We start from the raw sequence: 21,048 nt of genomic DNA, 5'->3' as shown, positions 1-21,048 counted from the left end.
GGGACAGACCCAGGTGACATGGGTCCACTGACTGAGATGCACCGCCTGTGCTCCCCACGATGCCAACTTACAGCGGTTTAGTCGCCCGGCGCTCTGCTCGTTGTTGTGAGCGTCCTCCACCCTCCATTACTGCTGGAGGGCGACTGCCTCCAACTGCCCAGTAGCGTCCTTCACGAGCCTCCTCCACAGAGGTCGATCTTGACACCTCTGGTACAGGTCATCGGGACGTCCACGCTGCTCCAGATCTGTCAATCTCTTCTCTAGCCCGTGTCGCACCCATTTAGCCCGCTCTATAAGCATGCCCAGCCACCGCTTGCGAGTGCGGTGGCTGGGCATGCGGGCTACGTGACCCCAAGAACGTAGCCTCGCCTGTCGGAGGAGCTCACCGATGGGAATGTGTCCAGACCTTTCAAGAATCTGTGCGCTCCTCACACAATCTAGCCTGGTTAAGCCCAGGATGGAGCATAGGCAGGCCAGCCTAAATGTTTGATACCGGCGCAGATGTTCCTTCAGAGGGCTCCACGTGTTGCAAAGCATAGAGAACGGAAGGCATAACCGTGGCCGAAAAGACCTGGAGCTTCCTGTGCAGCGACAAGCCGACTCACATTATGGCCTGCTGACTGAATGCTGCATTGCCCAAGCTTGCATTTCGTGTTGAAAAATGTGCAGGAATTTATGTAAATCTGCTATTTGTACCTATGTTTATTATTTATGTATTGTGACTTGCTTACCATTCCTCTATCTTACACTTTCTGACCCGACCCTACTGATCATCCACAGCTCATCGGATTCCTCCCGCAGTGTAAATAAATAAATATTCTTATTCCTCCCACAGTGTAAATAAATATTCTGATTCCTCCCGTAGTGTAAATAAATATTCTGATTCCTCCACAGTGTAAATAAATATTCTGATTCCTCCACAGTGTAAATAAATATTCTGATTCCTCCACAGTGTAAATAAATATTCTGATTCCTCCACAGTGTAAATAAATATTCTGATTCTGACTGCAGTGTAAATAAATATTCTGATTCTGACTGCAGTGTAATAAATATTCTGATTCTGACTGCAGTGTAAATAAATATTCTGATTCTGACTGCAGTGTAATAAATATTCTGATTCTGACTGCAGCCGATCCACCGATTGACAATGCACATCGCCGCGATGCACACAGCGATTGCTGCATCGCAGCTTCGCCCGTTCACACGTGCCCCTCGGTCTCTGCAGTCAACAACAACAATCATGACAACAACAACAACAATAACGACGAATTTCGGCTGCTCGCGGCTCTTCCGATGTGCAGTCGGGCAACGTCCGCCGTGATGTCTTGACCACGTGACACGCCTGCCCCCTAGCGGCAACCATGTGGAATGCGCATTGTTTGCAGGTGACCGAGTGTGTGACAACCAGAAATCGCACAGACTTTAATAATAATACAAACGCAACGCGTTCGTCAATAACACTGCGTGGGTTCGTGTGACCTTAAAAGAACAAACTGCAGTACATAATGGGCAACAAATCGGGCAATGGCCCTTCTCCATAGTGCATAGAGAAACCAGAGAGGTGGCATTATTATTACAATTCCTTACTAATTGAGACCTACAAGGTGTTCGCTTACAGCAAGTGATGTTAGCGAACACCTATCGAGGCAGACCCGGCACACGAGAAGGCGATGTGGCTAACACCGCGCCCGGCCGCCTTTGTCTCCTCAGCGCCGACTTTCTACAGATCACACCACGTACTCATGTACTCACCACGTACTCACCACGTACTCATGTACTCACCACGTACTCACCACGTACTAACCACGTACTCATGTACTCACCACGTACTCACCACGTACTCATATACTCACCACGTACTCACCACGTACTCATGCACTATACTCTTTGGTTCTATTGGGTAAAGTCACGTAGGTGAAAATAAAATAACAAAAAATCACGACGTTTCGGCCACAACACAAGCGGCCTTCATCAGGTGAAGGGACGAGACTGTCTGGAGGACAGCGCTGGAGTGAAAAAAGCCACGCTTAGATCACGACCTTTAAGCTGTGTGAGAAGAAAACAAAGCGCCTTGACAAAGGAATTAGCATAAAATTTAGCATTGAAATTGCTCATTGAAATAGCTAAGTTAAAGTATACACATCCGCAGAGGTACCCCTTGACAAAGGAATTAGCATCGAATTTAGCATTGAAATAGCTGAGTGATTAGCTTGTAACTGGTCACAGAAATAGCTATGTTAAAGTCAGAGCATAAACATTCACCGAGGCACCTAGTACTAATCAAACAGGAGAATTTAGCGAAACACAACCACGCTCAGACAGCGGACCTTTAAACTGTGTGCGAGCAAAAAAGGTGTTCTGACAAAGAAATTCGCATAAACATTAGCATTTGATTGGCCGATTTTAGAAAAGAGGTGGTGCACGTGCCGGTGGACTTGCCGTTTGGCGCGGTGGGGGGGGGGGGGAGTTTACCTATTGATGGTGTGAAAAGGGAATTTATAAGAGCTGCGAAAGTTTGGGGTACCACTACTTGAGAAAAAATATACTGTACCATTGAAATTAGTTTAATGTTTAGTTCGATTTAGAACATCTTTCCAATGGTTGCTTAATTTGAAACCATCTTCTCGGTTGAAATTGTGTCTGTGTTTGTAGATCTGAATTGCTTCATGAACAAATCTCTGATGAAAGCCCGTGGGTTTGCAAAGAACCTTGGTATCGGAGAAAATTATATCGTGATCCCCCACAGGGTTGTAACAGTGATCAGCCACGGCAGAAGAATTCGTTTTGCCGTGTTTCAAATCTGATTTGTGCTCGCGAATTCGGTCAGAGACATGTCGCTTTGTCTCCCCGATATAGCAATCACCGCAGGTACAACTCAATTTGTAAACCCCGGGGTACTGTAAGTCAGGAATGACATCCTTCACGGATGGGATCAGATCACGAATTGTGTGTACTGTATTGAACCGGACCTGGATCTTGTGTTTGTTTAGAATTTTGGAAATATTTTTAGTAACGCCTGCTATATATGGAAGTGTGATGGTTTTGACCGGAGTATCAAGTGGTTGTTTCTGTATGGAGGGAGAAACAGCTTGGCGGATGGTACGGTCAGAGTAACCATTCCTTTTGAGGGCCAGGTGTACATGTTTTAATTCACTGGTCAGGTGGTGTTGGTCCGAAATGCAATGAGCCTTATGGTATAAAGTTTTGATGAGAGAATTCTTTTGGGCTGGGTGGTGGTAGGAATCAGGTTTCAAGTAGGAATCTGTGTGGGTGGGTTTCCTGTAGACAGAATGCCCCAATGAGCCATCAGGTCTCCTCTCAAACAGAACATCTAAGAATGGTAGCTTGCCATCTTTCTCCACTTCCATGGTGAATTTGATGGTGGGATGTCTGGAATTGATGTGGTGTAGGAAAAGGTTCAGAGCTGGTAGGCCATGTGGCCGAATGACGAAAGTGTCATCCACATATCTCTTCCACAGGGAAGGTCTGAGGGTGGAAGTCTGGATGGCGTCTGAATCAAATTTCTCCATGAAAATATTGGCTATCACTGGTGATAAGGGGGATCCCATGGGGGTACCCTCATTTTGTTTGTAGAAGGAGCCATTCCAAGTAAAGTAGGTATTGTTGAGGCAGTGCCTAACCAGTGCAGGTGTGTCAGGGTCTAGTCCATGTTGGACCAAATTTTCAATTATTTCAATGGTATCAGGTACTGGGACCTCGGTGAACAAAGAGACCACATCGAAGCTGACAAGGATATCGTCAGGGGACAGTACAACGTCTTTGACCATAGAGACCAATTGGGCTGAGTTAAGTACTGCTGAGGCAGTCTTGCCAGTGAAAGGCAGCAAGGTATCTGACAGAAAACGGGATAGTCTATAGGTAGGGGAGTTGATCGTGGATACGATGGGTCGAAGTGGGGTGCCTTCTTTATGAATCTTGGGAAGACCATAGAATCTAGGAGGTCTTGCAGCAGAAGGTTTTAGGGAGGGACGTTTAGTTGGGTCGATTAGGGAGGTCGAACTTGTGATGATCTTGTTGGTTTTTATCGCTAGGCTATTAGTAGGGTCATTTTTTATGTTTGAGTAACTTCCATCGTTGAGCAGATTCTGGATTTTGTTGTTGTATGAATCTTTATCCATAATAACAGTAGCGTTGCCTTTATCGGCTGAGAGGATGACTATATCACTTCTGTTTTTTTTTAATTCGCGAGTTCAGAGCGTTCATTTTTGCTGATGTTACTAATGGGTTTCTTAGCATTCTTAAGAATAGTGGCTATTTCAGCTCTCGCAACGTCTGCTTGGATGTGTCCTACGCCTTTGAGGGCTACATCGACCTGAGAGATGATATCATCTATTGGTATGTGTTTTGAGGTCACAGCAAAATTTAGTCCCCTAGAGTAGCACCTCCGAAATCGGGGTGCTACTCTGATTAATGACGATTTTGTTAACATCTAGTTTTGTTATATGTGGAACTGGGTTCTTCTTTGATAGGTGGTTGAATTTAGAAATCAGGTTAGCTTTACATTTGACTGACAGTGACTCAGCAGAAGAAGCAGTCATGTTGTCTACGTGATTCCAATCATAAGGTGACATTTTTTGGGTTAACATTAAATGAGCTTGTAGGAGAGTCCTGTCTAAAGTATCGAGTTCAAATCGGAGTAGCCTTATCCTCTCTGAGATTAAAGATAGGCTGGCCTTAAGCAGAATCTGTTTAGAATTCGGAGAAGATACAGCAGCAGAAGTGAGTGTGAAAGCGATGGGTATTACCTTGTGATCGCGGCATCTTTTGAGGAAGGTCAAGGTCAATCATGACCCTACTAATAGCCTAGCGATAAAAACCAAAAAGATCATCACAAGTTCGACCTCCCTAATCGACCCAACTAAACGTCCTCCCTAAAACCTTCTGCTGCAAGACCCCCTAGATTCTATGGTCTTCCCAAGATTCATAAAGAAGACACCCCACTTCGACCCATCGTATCCACGATCAACTCCCCTACCTATAGACTAGCCCGTTTTCTGTCAGATACCTTGCTGCCTTTCACTGGCAAGACCGCCTCAGCAGTACTTAACTCAGCCCAATTGGTCTCTATGGTCAAAGACGTTGTACTGTCCCCTGACGATATCCTTGTCAGCTTCGATGTGGTCTCTTTGTTCACCGAGGTCCCAGTACCTGATACCATTGAAATAATTGAAAATTTGGTCCAACATGGACTAGACCCTGACACACCTGCACTGGTTAGGCACTGCCTCAACAATACCCACTTTACTTGGAATGGCTCCTTCTACAAACAAAATGAGGGTACCCCCATGGGATCCCCCTTATCACCAGTGATAGCCAATATTTTCATGGAGAAATTTGAATCAGACGCCATCCAGACTTCCACCCTCAGACCTTCCCTGTGGAAGAGATATGTGGATGACACTTTCGTCATTTGGCCACATGTCCTCCCAGCTCTGAACCTTTTCCTACACCACATCAATTCCAGACATCCCGCCATCAAATTCACCATGGAAGTGGAGAAAGATGGCAAGCTACCATTCTTAGATGTTCTGTTTGAGAGGAGACCTTATGGCTCATTTGGGCATTCTGTCTACAGGAAACCCACCCACACAGATTCCTACTTGAAACTTGATTCCCACCACCACCCAGCCCAAAATAATTATCTCATCAAAACTTTATACCATAGGGCTCATTGCATTTCGGACCAACACCACCTGACCAGTGAATTAAAACATGTACACCTGGCCCTCAAAAGGAATGCTTACTCTGACCGTACCATCCGCCAAGCTGTTTCTCCCTCCATACAGAAACAACCACTTGATAGTCCGGTCAAAACCATCACACTTCCATATATAGGAGGCGTTACTAAAAATATTTCCAAAATTCTAAACAAACACAGGATCCAGGTCCGGTTCAATACAGTACACAAAATTCGTGATCTGATCCCATCCGTGAAGGATGTCATTCCTGACTTACAGTACCCCGGGGTTTACAAATTGAGTTGTACCTGCGGTGATTGCTATATCGGGGAGACAAAGCGACATGTCTCTGACCGAATTCGCGAGCACAAATCAGATTTGAAACACGGCAAAACGAATTCTTCTGCCGTGGCTGATCACTGTTACAACGCTGTGGGGGATCACGATATAATTTTCTCCGATACCAAGGTTCTTTGCAAACCCACGGGCTTTTATCAGAGATTTGTTCATGAAGCAATTCAGATCTACAAACACAGACATAATTTCAACCGAGAAGATGGTTTCAAATTAAGCAACCATTGGAAAGATGTTCTAAATCGAACTAAACATTAAACTAATTTCAATGGTACAGTATATTTTTTCAAGTAGTGGTACCCCAAACTTTCGCAGCTCTTATAAATTCCCTTTTCACACCATCAATAGGTAAACTCCCCCCCCCCCACCGCGCCAAACGGCAAGTCCACCGGCACGTACACCACCTCTTTTCTAAAATCGGCCAATCAAATGCTATTGTTTATGCTAATTTCTTTGTCAGAACACCTTGTTTGCTCGCACACAGTTTAAAGATCCGCTGTCTGAGCGTGGTTGTGTTTCGCTAAATTCTCCTGTTTGATTAGTACTAGGTGCCTCGGTGAATGTATATGCTCTGACTTTAACATAGCTATTTCTGTGACCAGTTACAAGCTAATCACTCAGCTATTTCAATGCTAAATTATATGCTAATTCCTTTGTTAAGGGGTACCTCTGCGGATGTGTATACTTTAACTTAGCTATTTCAATGAGCCATTTCAATGCTAAATTTTATGCTAATTCCTTTGTCAAGGCGCTTTGTTTTCTTCTCACACAGCTTAAAGGTCGTGATCTAAGCGTGGCTTTTCTCACTCCAGCGCTGTCCTCCAGACAGTCTCGTCCCTTCACCTGATGAAGGCCGCTTGTGTTGTGGCCGAAACGTCGTGATTTTTTGTTATTTTATTTTCACCTACGTGACTTTACCCAATAGAACCAAAGGGTATGGATCCTAGCAGTCACGAAAGCTTTAAATCTAGAATTACTCATGTACTCACCACGTACTCATGTACTCACCACGTACTCATGTCAGGCTGAATCGGCACAGGAAAGACCCAGAGGTCTGGTTCAGATTATGCGCCGCTCTTATTAGTCGCGAGCGAAAATTGAACTCGGGTAGCCGGGTTCGAAGCGCGGTGCGCTAACCACCGCGCCACCGCTCCCAGGCACGTGTCACGTGTACACAAAGACACGCGGCAGCCCGGCCGCATCAATGCTGCCTTTATCCGCGTCCACACAGAGCCGCCCAGTGTCTCCCTGCTCTCGTCTCCTACAGACTGCACGTCCACGGTGCACACACAGTGTGTGACTGCTGCCGTACACAGTGTGTGTGTGTGTTCTATATGTCAGTCAGTCAACCCGTGGCACCTGGGTCTGTTCCGTGACCTCCTGTCACAGCGGGAATTCGACACTTCACGTGGCCTCAAAGTGCACCTAGCATGGCACAAGCGCCGTGGGAACGTCACGACCACTTAGTGGTGGACGGAAGTTGTTGTTATATTTGTGTGTTGTGTATTGTCTGTAAGGGGAGCGGTGGTGCAGTGGTTCGTGCACCACCGCGCTACGAACCCGGGCATCTGTGTCAATGTACATAGTCTCCAGAGGCTCTGTGCTTCCGTCTACAGTATGCGTAGTGTGTCTGTGTGACTGTAATTGCTGACGTGTGCGTGTCTGTTGTCCATTGTCTGCATTTCATGTTCAGTAGAGACGCGGAGGGCTATATTGGGGAATCTTTGTCTTTATTTGTAGGACACTGCGTTTGGAACCCGGTGACCCCAAATCTATTTCCGGCCACGGCCAACATCAGTGGCGATTGATGTCTGAATCGGTCCCTGGGCCTCCGCTAGGTCGACTAAACCTAATTTGCCACTAGGGAGACAAAGGCCGCCGGGCGTGGTGCTGACCACCCACCCCCTCGTGTGCCGTGCCGGCCTTTCATAGATGCCTCAAGAGTCGGTGAAGGCTATACGGGGGTTCTTTGTCTTTGTGGTCTGTATATAGCAAGTGAGTGTGTGTATGTGTGACGATGCACGTGAGTGGGATTAGGCCTGTTAATAATACCCCCACTGGAGAAGAGAGTGCAGGGGATGGGGGCATGATGGGGGGCACCCGTCTGCCCCTCCCCCCACTCGGACCACCCGATAGCCCCACTTGCCGTGCACTGACAGCCGCAGCCAAACCTCCCCAACAGGCACACACTCCGTCCCTCAACCTGTAAGAATACCGAGTAATGTACAGGTGTGTGGTGTGTGTACAGGTGTGTGTACAGGTGTGTGTGTGTGTATGGGGAGCGGTAGTGTAGCCGTTAGCGCGCTGCGCTACGAACCCAGCGACCAAAGTTCGATTCCCGCTCACAGCCAACATCAGTGACGATTATCTGAACCGATAATGGGCATCCCCTAGGTCGACTCAGCCTCAAATAAGTCCCTGGTGTGGTGTGTAAACATTACCAATGGGGAGATAAAGGCGGCAGGGTGTGGTGCTGGCTACCCGCCCCCTCGTGTGCCGTGCCAACCTTAATATGTGTTCGCTCACAACACTTGCCCCAACAGTCTGTTAAAAGACGATAGGAGGATCTTTGTCTTGTGTGTGTGTATACAGGTGTGTGTGTGTGTGTACAGACAGGTGTGTGTATACAGGTGCGTACAGGTATGTGTGTATGTACAGTGAGGGAAAAAAAGTATTTGATCCCCTGCTGATTTTGCACGTTTGCCACTGACAAAGAAATGATCAGTCTATAATTTTAATGGTAGGTTTATTTGAACAGTTAGAGACAGAATAACAACATGAAAATCCGGAAAAACGCATGTCAAAAATGTTATAAATTGATATGCATTTTAAGGAGGGAAATAAGTATTTGACTGCCTCTCAATCAGAAAGATTTCTGGCTCCCAGGTGTCTTTTATACAGGTAACGAGCTGAGATTAGGAGCACACTCTTAAAGGGAGCGCTCCTAATCTCAGCTTGTTACCTGTATAAAAGACACCTGTCCACAGAAGCAATCAATCAATCAGATTCCAAACTCTCCACCATGTCAGGGACAAGATTGTAGACCTACACAAGGCTGGAATGAATTTCGATTTAAAGCTTTCGTGACTGCAAGGATTCATCTTCTTTGGTTCTTTCGGTAAAGTTATGTAGAATGAGAATAAAATAATAAAATAAAATCAGCCAATAAAATTCTCGTGAGAATTGTATTTCTCGTCAGAAATTTTATTGTCTTATTTTATTATTTTATTCTCATTCTACGAGACTTTAGCGAAAGAACCAAAGAAAAAGGTTGGAATGGACTACAAGAGCATTGCCAAGCTGCTTGGTGAGAAGGTGACAACAGTTGGTGCGATTATTCGCAAATGGAAGAAACACAAAAGAACTGTCAATCTCCCTCGGCCTGGGGCTCCATGCAAGATCTCACCTCGTGGAGTTGCAATGATCATGAGAACGGTGAGGAATCAGCCCAGAACTACACGGGAGGATCTTGTCAATGATCTCAAGGCAGCTGGGACCATAGTCACCAAGAAAACAATTGGTAACAGACTACGCCGTGAAGGACTGAAATTCTGCAGTGCCCGCAAGGTCCCCCTGCTCAAGAAAGCACATATGCATGCCCGTCTGAAGTTTGCCATTGAATATCTGAATGATTCAGAGGACAACTGGGTGAAAGTGTTGTGGTCAGATGAGACCAAAATGGAGCTCTTTGGCATCAACTCAACTCGCCGTGTTTGGTGGAGGAGGAATGTTGCCTATGACCCCAAGAACACCATCCCCACCGTCAAACATGGAGGTGGAAACATTATGCTTTGGGGGTGTTTTTCTGCTAAGGGGACAGGACAACTTCACCGCATCAAAGGAACGATGGACGGGGCCATGTACCGTCAAATCTTGGGTGAGAACCTCCTTCCCTCAGCCAGGGCATTGAAAATGGGTCGTGGATGGGTATTCCAGCATGACAATGACCCAAAAGACACGGCCAAGGCAACAAAGGAGTGGCTCAAGAAGAAGCACATTAAGGTCCTGGAGTGGACTGGCCAGTCTCCAGACCTTAATCCCATAGAAATTCTGTGGAGGGAGCTGAAGGTTCGAGTTGTCAAACGTCAGCCTCGAAACCTTAATGACTTGGAGAAGATCTGCAAAGAGGAGTGGGACAAAATCCCTCCTGAGATGTGTGCAAACCTGGTGGTCAACTACAAGAAACGTCTGACCTCTGTGATTGCCAACAAGGGCTTTACCACCAAGTACTACGTCATGTTTTGCAGAGGGGTCAAATCCTTATTTCCCTCATTAAAATGCAAATCAATTTATAACATTTTTGACATGCGTTTTTCTGGATTTTGTTGTTGTTATTCTGTCTCTCACTGTTCAAATGAACCTACCATTAAAATTATAGACTGATCATTTCTTTGTCAGTGGGCAAACGTACAAAATCAGCAGAGGATCAAATAGTTTTTTTCCCTCACTGTACATGTGTGTGTACAGGAGATCCGGTGGACGGCTCTGGCTCCTGCTACCATGAGGGGTGGACAGTCCTCTACTCGGGGCAGGAGACTGCCAAACAACAAGGAGTGGCTCTTCTGAACAAAATAATGAAGGGGGCATGGGAGCGTGGTGGTGAGGTGTGGGAAGCTGTAAGCCCCAGACTACTTTGGGCTCGCCTTCCCATCAACCAGAGGCGAGGAGTGGTGGTCATGTTTACTTATGCCACCACCGAAGATCAATGGAGGGATGCAGACAAGGCCGATGACTCAGATGCCTTCTATGACCTCCTGTCACAGGTACTAGCTAAAGTGGACCCTCGGGATAGAGTCATCTTGTTGGGTGAGTTTAATGCCCGAGTTAGTCATGATCCTGGCACCTGGTCTGGAGTGATTGGAAGGCATGGACCAGATGAGCTCAATAACAACGGTAGGAGACTGCTAGACTTTTGTGCAGCCCATCGGCTTGTAATTACCAATACGCTGTTTGGGAAACGGCGCATCCACACAACATCATGGATGCACGCCGGGTCCAAGCAAGAACATCTGCTGGACTATGTAGTGAAGAAACAGCGGATGCAGGCCCATATCCTTGACACCAGGACCTACTGTGGAGCTGATCTGCCGACTGACCATCAGCTTGTCATCTGTAAGATGCGCCTGCCATTCTTCCACTCCGGTGGTGGGTGTACACCAAGGACCCTATTAAAACCCACAGTGGCCTGATCTCAGCTAGCTGATGAAAGTTGCAAGCGAGAATTTCATCATCGCTTGCAGCTGGGGTTGGCATCGCCCCCCCCACTCCTGATGTTGAGGGGAATAGGCAAGGTTTAGGATTGTGGCTCATGCAGCTGCAATGGCTGCTTTGGGTACACGGTCCAAACCTCCCAAGATACCCTGACTGACAGAGGAGGTGTTCAGGCTGGCTGAGAAAAAGCCACAGGCCCACTCCTGCCGTTTACAGCATCCCACGTGAGAGTATGAGGAGGCTTACCGCATCCTTCACTCTGAGGTTCGGAGAGCCGTGAGGCACTGCAAAGGTGGGTGGTGGTCGTGGGTTGCTGAGGAGAGAGTCTGCCTCAGTGGCCCGCGATCACAAATCACTCTTTAAAGCCATCGACAAAATTTACTTGCAGCCCCACAGCTATCACCATCATTAGGGGAAAGAAAGGTGATCTAATCTCTGACCCCCAGGAACAGGTTTGCAGATTTGCTAAGCATTTATGTGAGGTCTTGGGGGAAGACAAATCTCTCAGCCTGGAAAACATCATGGGGCAAAGTGGTGATGACCCTGCTGAGGTTGCCGTACCTCGAATATTGGAAGATGTAGTTACCCCCTGTGAGTGGCTGGCTGAGGTGCGATCCGTTGAAGTACAGAGGGCGATCCAGAGTCAGAGAGCAGGAAAAGCACCGGGCAGAGATGATCTCCCAAGCGAAATGCTGAGGGAGGGTGGCATTTGTGCGCAGACTGCCCTACATGACATCATAATAACAGTCTGGACCACTGGACGGGTTCAACAGGATTGGAAGGATGCCTGTGCGGTCCCCCTTCTTTAAGAAGGGGGATCGCACAGGCTGTAACAACCACAGGGGCATCTCACTCCTCAGTGTGCCGGGAAAAGGTCCTGGCAAGGATTATTCAACATCGCCTTGCCAGGCACGCTGAGGAGAGGATTGCGGAGCCCCAATATGGTTTCAGGAAAGGGCGGTCCTGCATAGATGCCATATTTTCTGTCCATCTGCTACAGCGGAGGTGTAGGAAATTCCAACAAAACCTACATCTCTGCTTTATTGACCTGGTCAAGGCCTATGCTACCATAAGTAGGCCTGGGCTCTGGGTTGTTCGTCATGCTTTCGGAGTCCCTGACTCTCTGCTGAAAATCATTAAGGACCTTCATGATGATGAGCAGGCCCGGGTAAAACTACGTGGCCCGGAGTCGGAGCCATTTCCTGTTCACCTTGGGGTGCGACAGGGATGTCTTCTGGCTCCCACATTAATTAACATCTGTTTCGACCACGTATTTCGTGAAGCCTTTGATGGGTGTACCGGGGGAATTTCCATCTGGTACAGATACAATGGGAGGCTGATCGATGCCCGGGTGCGGTCAAAGGATGAATGACTATTGGTAAACCATGTTATGTATGCAGATACATAACATGGAGGAGTTGGAGGCACTGCTGCTGAAACTGGAATGTGTCACTAAGAGTTGGGGCCTTACCATCAGTCCCACCAAAACTAAGCACCTGCCTGGGTATTTTGTACTATCAGACACTCCACCCCAACAACTCCCAATTGGTAATGAGGTAGTTGTGGAGAGAGTGGAGAGTTTTCCATACCTGGGCAGTGTGCTCATGACCGGCTCTGGTTTGATAGCAGAGGTCTCAATCCGTATCAGCTAAGCGGCATTATCTTTACATCTGCTGCGTAACGCTGTGCGGAAGCTACCTGGTCTGTCGCTCCACGCGAAGCTTCAGGTCTTCTCGGCCACGGTCATGCCCTCCCTTCTCTATGCTTGCGAAACGTGGACCTCCCTAATGGAACAGCTTCGCTGGTTAGAAACATGTAGGCTTGCCTGCCTACGATCCATTCTGGGTTTAACCAGGCTGGATTGTTTGAGGAGCTTACAAATCTTTGAAAGATCTGGACAAAATCCTATCAGCTAGCTCTTCCAGAAGACAAGGCTGCGTTAGCTGGGTAATGTAGCCCGCATGCCCAGCCACCGCATGCCTAAACAGCTTTTGTTTGGCCGGATAGAGGGGACTAAACGGGCATGGCACGGGCTAGAGAAGAGATGAAGTGATGTGCTACAAGAGGATGTGGAGCTGAGTGGACTTGCCAATGACTGGTACCAGCAGTGTCAAGATCGGCCTCTGTAAGGGAGGCTCGTGAAGGATGCTACCGGGCAGTTGGAGGCAGTCGCCCTCCAGCAACAATCGAGGGCAAAAGAGGGACCCTCACAACACAGCAAGTTGGCACAGTAGGGGCACAGGTGGTGCATCGGCCAGTCATCTTAGTCAGTCGACCCATGGAACCCAGGTTCTGCCCCGTGACCTGCCAACGGGCGTTCGACACTTCACGTGGCCTTAACGTGCACATAGCCGAGCCCAAGCGTCGTGGTGACGTCACCGCCACTTAGTGGCGAATGGCGGTTGTTGTTGTTGTGTACACACAGTGGTTAGTAAGCTGCGCTGAGAACCCGACGACCCAAGTTCGATTCCCGCTCACGACCAATCATTAGTAGCGAATATTTGAACCGGTCCTGGGTCTCCCCTTGGTCGACTCAGCCTTTAAACATGAGTGCCTGGTATAGTGTGTAAATATCAGCGCTGGAGAGACAAAGGCGACCGGTCGTGCTTTTAGCCACGCCACCCAACACCATCCCCCGGCCTTCATAGGTGCTCGCTAACAGCACTTGCCCAAACAGCCCGTATAGGCTACACGGGGGATCTTTGTCTTTGTGTATTGGATGGATGAATCGATTAACCGATTCACATTATTAATCTGACGTTGGCCACAATCATATCACATGAACCATGCAGACACTAGTGGCCGCTACATTGACCACAATTAAACAATGCAATAAAACTAGATTATGAAATTGATTATATTATCGACTATGAATTGAATCGCCAAGGAAGCTGGGGTGGTTGAGAGGTGGGGCGGGGCAAGAGTGAATCGTTCGACATTCGGGTTGCCACCTGCCCGGGTTTGACCGGAATTCTGATCTGGGAGTTGGCACTTGTGTTCAGGTGGCAGGAATTGTTGTGTAATTACAGCAGAGTCACCATGCGGTGTGAGTCGACTAGTGGCCACGGGAGGTAACGACAGGGGAGTCAGCCTACAGTGCGAATGCACTAGTGGCCACGGGGGGTAATGACATGGGGAGTTAGCTGTGAGTGCGAAGGGACTGGTGGGTACGGGAATGGTCGAGAAGGGAGCGTGGTCACGTGACGGAAGAGGACGGTGGAGTCTGCCGGTGGAGCGAGGGTCCAGAGTCAGCGAGAAGGTTCGGGAAGGGGGGCGTGGCCTCGTGTTGGTATATAAGGGGGAGATGCGCGGGAGACTCGAGGCTGTTGCCGTGGGGGTCTCCGCCTGTGTCACGTGAACGTGTCTTCAATAAAGTGCCATCTCAAGAGAAGTCGCCTTTACACATTGGACGATATAAAGCAGCCTGATAATTGCAAATGATTATTGTTGAAGTTGATTGCACGGTGTTGATAATAGACTGCGTGACGACTGAGGAGTCTGTCCGGGTCTGGGTCGACAGTGGAAAAGGTGGCAACCCGAACCCACCCAGAGACGCGGGGACAGCGGTGTCAGGGACAGGGTCCCCTTTACGGGGTCCCCTCCCAGCCTTGCCAGATCACGCCCCCACCACCACGGCCACACCATGAGCAACACCCCGACCACATCCTTAGCACACCCACTACCACAACCTCACCAGCACAAGACAAAGATCCCCCGTATAGACTTAAGATCCTTTTGGGGCAAGTGCTGTTAGCGAGTAGCACTTATGAAAGCCGGCACGGCACATGAGGGGGGCGTGCGTGGCCAGCACCACGCCCGGCCGCCTTTGTATCCAGAGCGGCGATGTTTACACACCGCACCAGGTGCTCATTTAGGGCTAAGTCGACATACGGGAGACCCAGCACCGGTTCGCATATTCTGACATTGTTATTGGTCGTGAGCGAAAATTGAACTCGGGTCGCCGGGTTCGAAGCACATTGCGCTAACTGTTGCACCACCGCTCCCCACTATCACCCCGCTCCCCTCCGACCATAACCTGAACACACACGAGCATGGCCCTACCACACTCCCATCGCAACCACGCACCGGGAGCACAACGCAACCAGACACACATCGATCGCCACAACCCCAGGGGACCCCGAGGACACCATGACCCCATCCCGCTGGCCCCCACCATCACCCCATCCCCCTGGCCCCCACCATCACCCCATCCCCCTGGCCCCCACCATCACCCCATCCCCCTGGCCCCCACCATGACCCCATCCCCCTGGCCCCCACCATCACCCCATCCCCCTTGCCCCCACCATCACCCAATCCCCCTTGCCCCCACCATGACCCCATCCCCCTGGCCCCCACCATGACCCCATCCCCCTGGCCCCCACCATCACCCCATCCCCCTGGCCCCCACCATGACCCCCAGACCCCCGTGCCCCCACCATCACCCCATCCCCCTGGCCCCCACCATGACCCCATCTCCCTGGCCCCCACCATCACCCCATCCCCCTGGCCCCCACCATCACCCCATCCCAACTGGCCCCCACCATCACCCCATCCCCCCGTACCCCCACCATCACCCCATCCCCCTGGCCCCCACCATGACCCCCAGCCCCCGTGCCCCCACCATCACCCCAGCCCCCGTGCCCCCACCATCACCCCCAGCCCCCGTGCCCCCACCATCACCCCCAGCCCCCTGGCCCCCACCATCACCCCCAGCCCCCGTGCCCCCACCATCACCCCCTGCCCTGACCCAAGCTCCCCATGTGACCTCAATGAAGAGCGATGCCAATGTCTGCCGGGATGATCACACGGAGTCCGGCGCGCGCGGATGCTCTGCTTGTGAACATCAGCACCGAGGAGACAAAGGCGGCTGCGCGTGGCCACACGACCCGCTCCGTGTGCGGTTCCGACCTGCACAGCACTTGCCCCAACAGCCCGTCTAAGGCTACACAGGAGATCTTTGTCTTTGTCGCGCTCGCTGCGACTGTGAATGCGGTCGCATTCCGCGCATTCCTGGCAAATGACAGAGACGAGATCCGTAACCTCATCCGAGAACCGTCGACCTCTCGACAGGGGGGGGTCCCTAATCCTGCCCAGGCTTCACCGACTCCCATCATCGTCGTCATCATCGTGATCGTGTCGCTGTAGTCGCTCCTCGCTCGCAGTCGAGAGAGAGAAGGTGGCGACTGGGGGGAGGCGCGAGGAGGAGACGGACGAGGAGCGGGTAAGGAGGCAGCAGCAGCAGCAGTCACGCGGTGGCGAGGAGCCGGCGCCACCGACGCTTGCCCACGCTCTGCGCTCCTCTACATATGAAGGAGTTATCGGGCAATTGGTGATGAGTGTTCACATGTTGGAGGAAATCAGAGCACCGGGAGAAATCCCCCAACGCGCTAAAGGGAGCAACACTCTATCCCGTACAGACGGAACAGGTGGAGCCCACGCTCACTGTACCACCTTCTTGTGCTGGTAGCGCCCTTGCCAGGGCGCCCATGGGAAGTGAGTTTCACGGCATCTGTGTGTCGTCATCTGTGTGTTGTCATCTGTGTGTCGTCATCTGTGTGTCGTCATCTGTGTGTCGTCATCTGTGTGTCGTCATCTGTGTGTCGTCATCTGTGTGTCGTCATCTGTGTGTCGTCATCTGTGTGTCGTCATCTGTGTGTCGTCATCTGTGTGTCGTCTGTGTGTCATCTGTGTGTGTCATCTGTGTGTCATCTGTGTGTCGTCATCTGTGTGTCATCTGTGTGTCGTCATCTGTGTGTCATCATCTGTGTGTCATCTGTGTGTCATCATCTGTGTGTCATCATCTGTGTGTCATCTGTGTGTCTTCTGTGTGTCGTCATCTGTGTGTCATCTAAGTGTCATCTGTGTGTCATCTGTGTGTCATCTGTGTGTCGTCCATCATCTGTGTGTCGTCATCTGTGTGTCATCATCTGTGTGTCATCTGTGTTTCATCATCTGTGTGTCATCATATGTGTGTCATCTGTGTGTCTTCTGTGTGTCGTCATCTGTGTGTCATCTAAGTGTCATCTGTGTGTCATCATCTGTGTGTCATCTGTGTGTCTTCTGTGTGTCGTCATCTGTGTGTCATCTAAGTGTCATCTGTGTGTCATCTGTGTGTCATCTGTGTGTCGTCCGTCATCTGTGTGTCATCTGTGTGTCGTCATCTGTGTGTCATCATCTGTGTGTCATCTGTGTTTCATCATCTGTGTGTCATCATCTGTGTGTCATCTGTGTGTCATCATCTGTGTGTCATCATCTGTGTGTCATCTGTGTGTCTTCTGTGTGTCGTCATCTGTGTGTCATCTAAGTGTCATCTGTGTGTCATCATCTGTGTGTCATCTGTGTGTCGTCATCTGTGTGTCATCATCTGTGTGTCATCTGTGTGTCATCATCTGTGTCGTCATCTGTGTGTCATCTGTGTGTCATCATCTGTGTGTCATCTGTGTGTCATCTGTGTGTCATCTGTGTGTCATCTGTGTGTCATCCACCAACCCTCGCTACCACCTCCACAGCGCTGGATTACAGCCCCTGAACCCCGCCCCTCCCCACCCACCACACAAGAGTCACGTGGTCTCGCCCAGGTACAGGTTACCCCCCCCTTCCCCCCACTCGGTACAGGCACCCCCCACCCCCTCTACACCCCATCCCCTCCCCCCCCAAACATTCCATCTCGCGTTCCACCGCTGGGTTTGCGCGCCGCAGATGAAGAGCGTTGAGTCAGGGAGAGGAGACAAAGAGAGCGGAATGGAACGGAGGGTGGAGTGGGGTGGAGCAGAGGGTGGAGTGGGGTGGAGCGGAGGGTGGAGTGGGGTGGAGTGGAGGGTGGAGCGGAGGGTGGAGTGGGGTGGAGCGGAGGGTGGAGTGGGGTGGAGCGGAGGGTGGAGTGGGGTGGAGCGGAGGGTGGAGTTGAGAGTCATCCAAGGCAGCTTCCAGCGGTTTCCTCCACAGCCCCCCCACGTCCCGCTCCCCCTGTCTCTCCCCGTCGATCTTACATCCCATCCGCTCATCTCTCCTTCTTCCCACTCCTCCTTACTGCCTCACGCTCCCCCTCCTCCCCTACAGCCCCCTCCTAGACCCCCCCCACGCCCCCCCTCCTTTCCTGCCCCCCACCCTCAACGCAGTCATAACAACCGCCGTGCCTCTCCCTGGGACCCCCCCCCCTCTGCTCAACTCCGCACCCCGCCGTCTGGGATTTGATGTAAAATCTCAGCCTCACGGCGGCGCTAAAAATAACTCTAATGGGGGGGGCGGGGGGGCGATAGAGGGGGAGGGGATGCCGGGTTCAACGCACACGAGCATACAGCCTCACGCATACAAACACGAGCCAAAGGCAATGATCAAAGATCCCCCCGCCCCGTGTAGCTCACACGTGTTGTCAGGGCAAGTGCCGTTAGCCAGGAGCACCCATTGTTAAGGCGGACGAAGGCGGACGGGGTTGGTGTGGCCGGGATCGCGCCTGGCCGCCTTTGTCTCCCTAGTGCTGATGTGTCCACACTTCATCAGGTAGGGTGCTCATTTGAGGCTGAGTCGACCTAGGGCAGGCCCAGGACAGGCTCAGTGATTCGTCACGGACGTTTGTCGCGAGCAGGAATCGAACTCGGGTCGCCGGGTTCGTAGCGCAACGCGCTGGCCACTGCACTCCACGAACGAGACAAAGATCCCCCGTGTAGCCTTAGCACACTGTTGGGGCAAGTGCTGTTAGCGAGCAGCACCTATGAAGGCCGGCACTGTGGCACACGAGGGGGTGGTTGCCAGCACAGCACCCGGCCGCCTTTGTCTCCCTAGTGGCGCTACACAAAGACAGAATCGCTCACTTGCACACTCGCATGTACAATCAGACAAAGATCCCCCGAGATAAACTCACAAGATTCACAGACGGACACACGCTCAAAATAACCGATTCACACTCGCACAATCGCACCACTCACATGCGCTCTGACACACACATTGATGCAAACACTCCAAGTATAGTAACACTCACATAATGATCCCCATAAATACACTCACACTCTCGCACAAACTTACACACAGCCACACACTCACGTTCCCCCTTTCACAATCACCCATTCACACGAAGTCACACACACGCGCACACACCCTCTCTTTCCCACTCACAAACACCCATTCACAACACTCCCAGCACAACACGCATTCATAAAATATATCACAGCCCACAACGACACGCACGCGCACTGACATTCAAAGACAATGATTTCCTATATAGCCCCAACAAGTTGGGTCAAGTGCTGTAAGCGAGCACCTATGAAGGCCGGCACGGCGCACGAGTGATTGTTGGGTGGCCAGGACCCTGGCCGCCTTTGTCTTCCCAGTTCTGATGTTTACACAGTACCAGGTACTCATTCTAAGGCTGAGTCGACTCAGTGGAGGCCCCGGATCGGTTCAGATTTTCGCCACCGATTTTTGACCGTGAGCGGGAAGCGGACTCGCACGGTCGGGTTCTCAGCGAGGTGCGCTAACCACTGCGCCACCGCTCCCCACAACATTGACATTCACCAAATGAATAATCTCACACAGACTCGCACTAAATCACTCGTCGCAGATCTCAGACTTCAGATCCCGTGCCTATGGCACCCTCCTGAACATGGGCCTTGAGACTCGGCGAGGCCTCCCCGAGTCAACGGAGGACATCGCTACACTGTCTTCGATCCCTCGTTCAAGATCCATCTTCTGCGTCTCGCTCGCCCTGCGACCTGCCTCCAGCGTCTCTCTCACCTGGGCCGTGCTCACCTGAGCTCCTCGTGGTGGTGGTGGTGGTGAGCGGACAGGTCTCCTCACCACTCCGGGTTAGGCAGCAGCAGCGGACGCACCTGCCGCCGATGATGCTGCTGTTGTTGTTGACCTTCACGGACGCGTTGAGTGGCCGGGTCTGCGCGTGTTCTCTGAGTCTGTACATATGGCTATGGGCAGGTGTGTGTGTCTATGTGCAAATGTGTTTGTGTCTATGTGTAGGTGCGTGTGGCTTTGTGCAGGTGCGTGTCTATGTACAGGTGTGTTTGTGTCTATGTGCGTGTGGCTTTGTACAGGTGCGTGTCTATGTACAGGTGTGTTTGTGTCTATGTGCGGCTCCTATGACCGCCCACATGTCTGCAGTTGTTCCTGTCTATATAAGCGTGTGTAGGCCTGTGTGTGTGTTTTTGTCTGTCTCTAAGTCTATGGGTATGTGTGTGAGTCTCTGAGTCGGCTCTGTGCATCTGTCTTAGTGTGTGTTGCCGGTATGAGTGTGTCCCCGACTCCACCTCCCTCTGCACCGATATCCGAGTCACTTGGAGTCAGTCTGTCTCTGCGTCTCTGCATTCTTTGAGCCCGTGTCCGAGTCTGCGTATCTCAGACTGTCGATTAGTGCGTGTCAGTGTCTCTGAGTCTGTGTCTCAGTGTGTCAGTCTCTTGAACCCGAGTCTGTGCCGCAAGCCGCTGCCCGAGTCGCGTGAGTGGTGAGTTCATATATACTACAGCGGCACCGGGAGCCCGGGTGGGAGGGATTCGGGGGGGGGGGGAGTAGACTGGGGGAGGGAGGAGGAGAACTTGGCCCAGACTCGATTTCAGAACCACTCCCGCATTACACCACCCCCCCCCCCCCCATGTAATGCACACCCGCATCAGCCACACCACACTCACAATGCACACACGACTCACTCACACAATGCACACACCACTCGCTCACACACTCACAATGCACACACCACTCACTCACACTCACAATGCACACACCACTGACTCACTCACTCACAATGCACACACCACTCGCTCACACACTCACAATGCACAC

At 50.9% G+C, this 21,048-nt stretch overlaps 1 protein-coding gene across 4 annotated transcripts in view; it reads right to left on the bottom strand.

The window, feature by feature from the left end:
• LOC116942085 (cell migration-inducing and hyaluronan-binding protein-like) overlaps positions 1-20,767 on the bottom strand; it is a 50,045-nt gene extending 29,278 nt beyond the window's left edge. Inside the window, exon 1 of one of the 4 annotated variants that reach the window (XM_076066895.1) lies at positions 19,995-20,767. The gene's annotated coding sequence lies outside the window, so the exon portion shown is untranslated. Of the gene's footprint in view, positions 1-71; positions 2,013-19,994 lie in introns of those variants that run through there. The other 3 variants (XM_076066897.1, XM_076066894.1, XM_076066896.1) reach the window with 3 other exon arrangements.
• Positions 20,768-21,048: the final 281 nt, after the last annotated feature.

Source organism: Petromyzon marinus, chromosome 13 (genome assembly GCF_048934315.1).
Source record: "Petromyzon marinus isolate PM22_M1 ecotype Great Lakes invasive population chromosome 13, UKy_Petmar_22M1.pri1.0, whole genome shotgun sequence".
Taxonomy (NCBI): Eukaryota; Metazoa; Chordata; class Hyperoartia; order Petromyzontiformes; family Petromyzontidae; genus Petromyzon; species Petromyzon marinus.
This window is presented reverse-complemented; position numbering and strand designations above follow the sequence as displayed.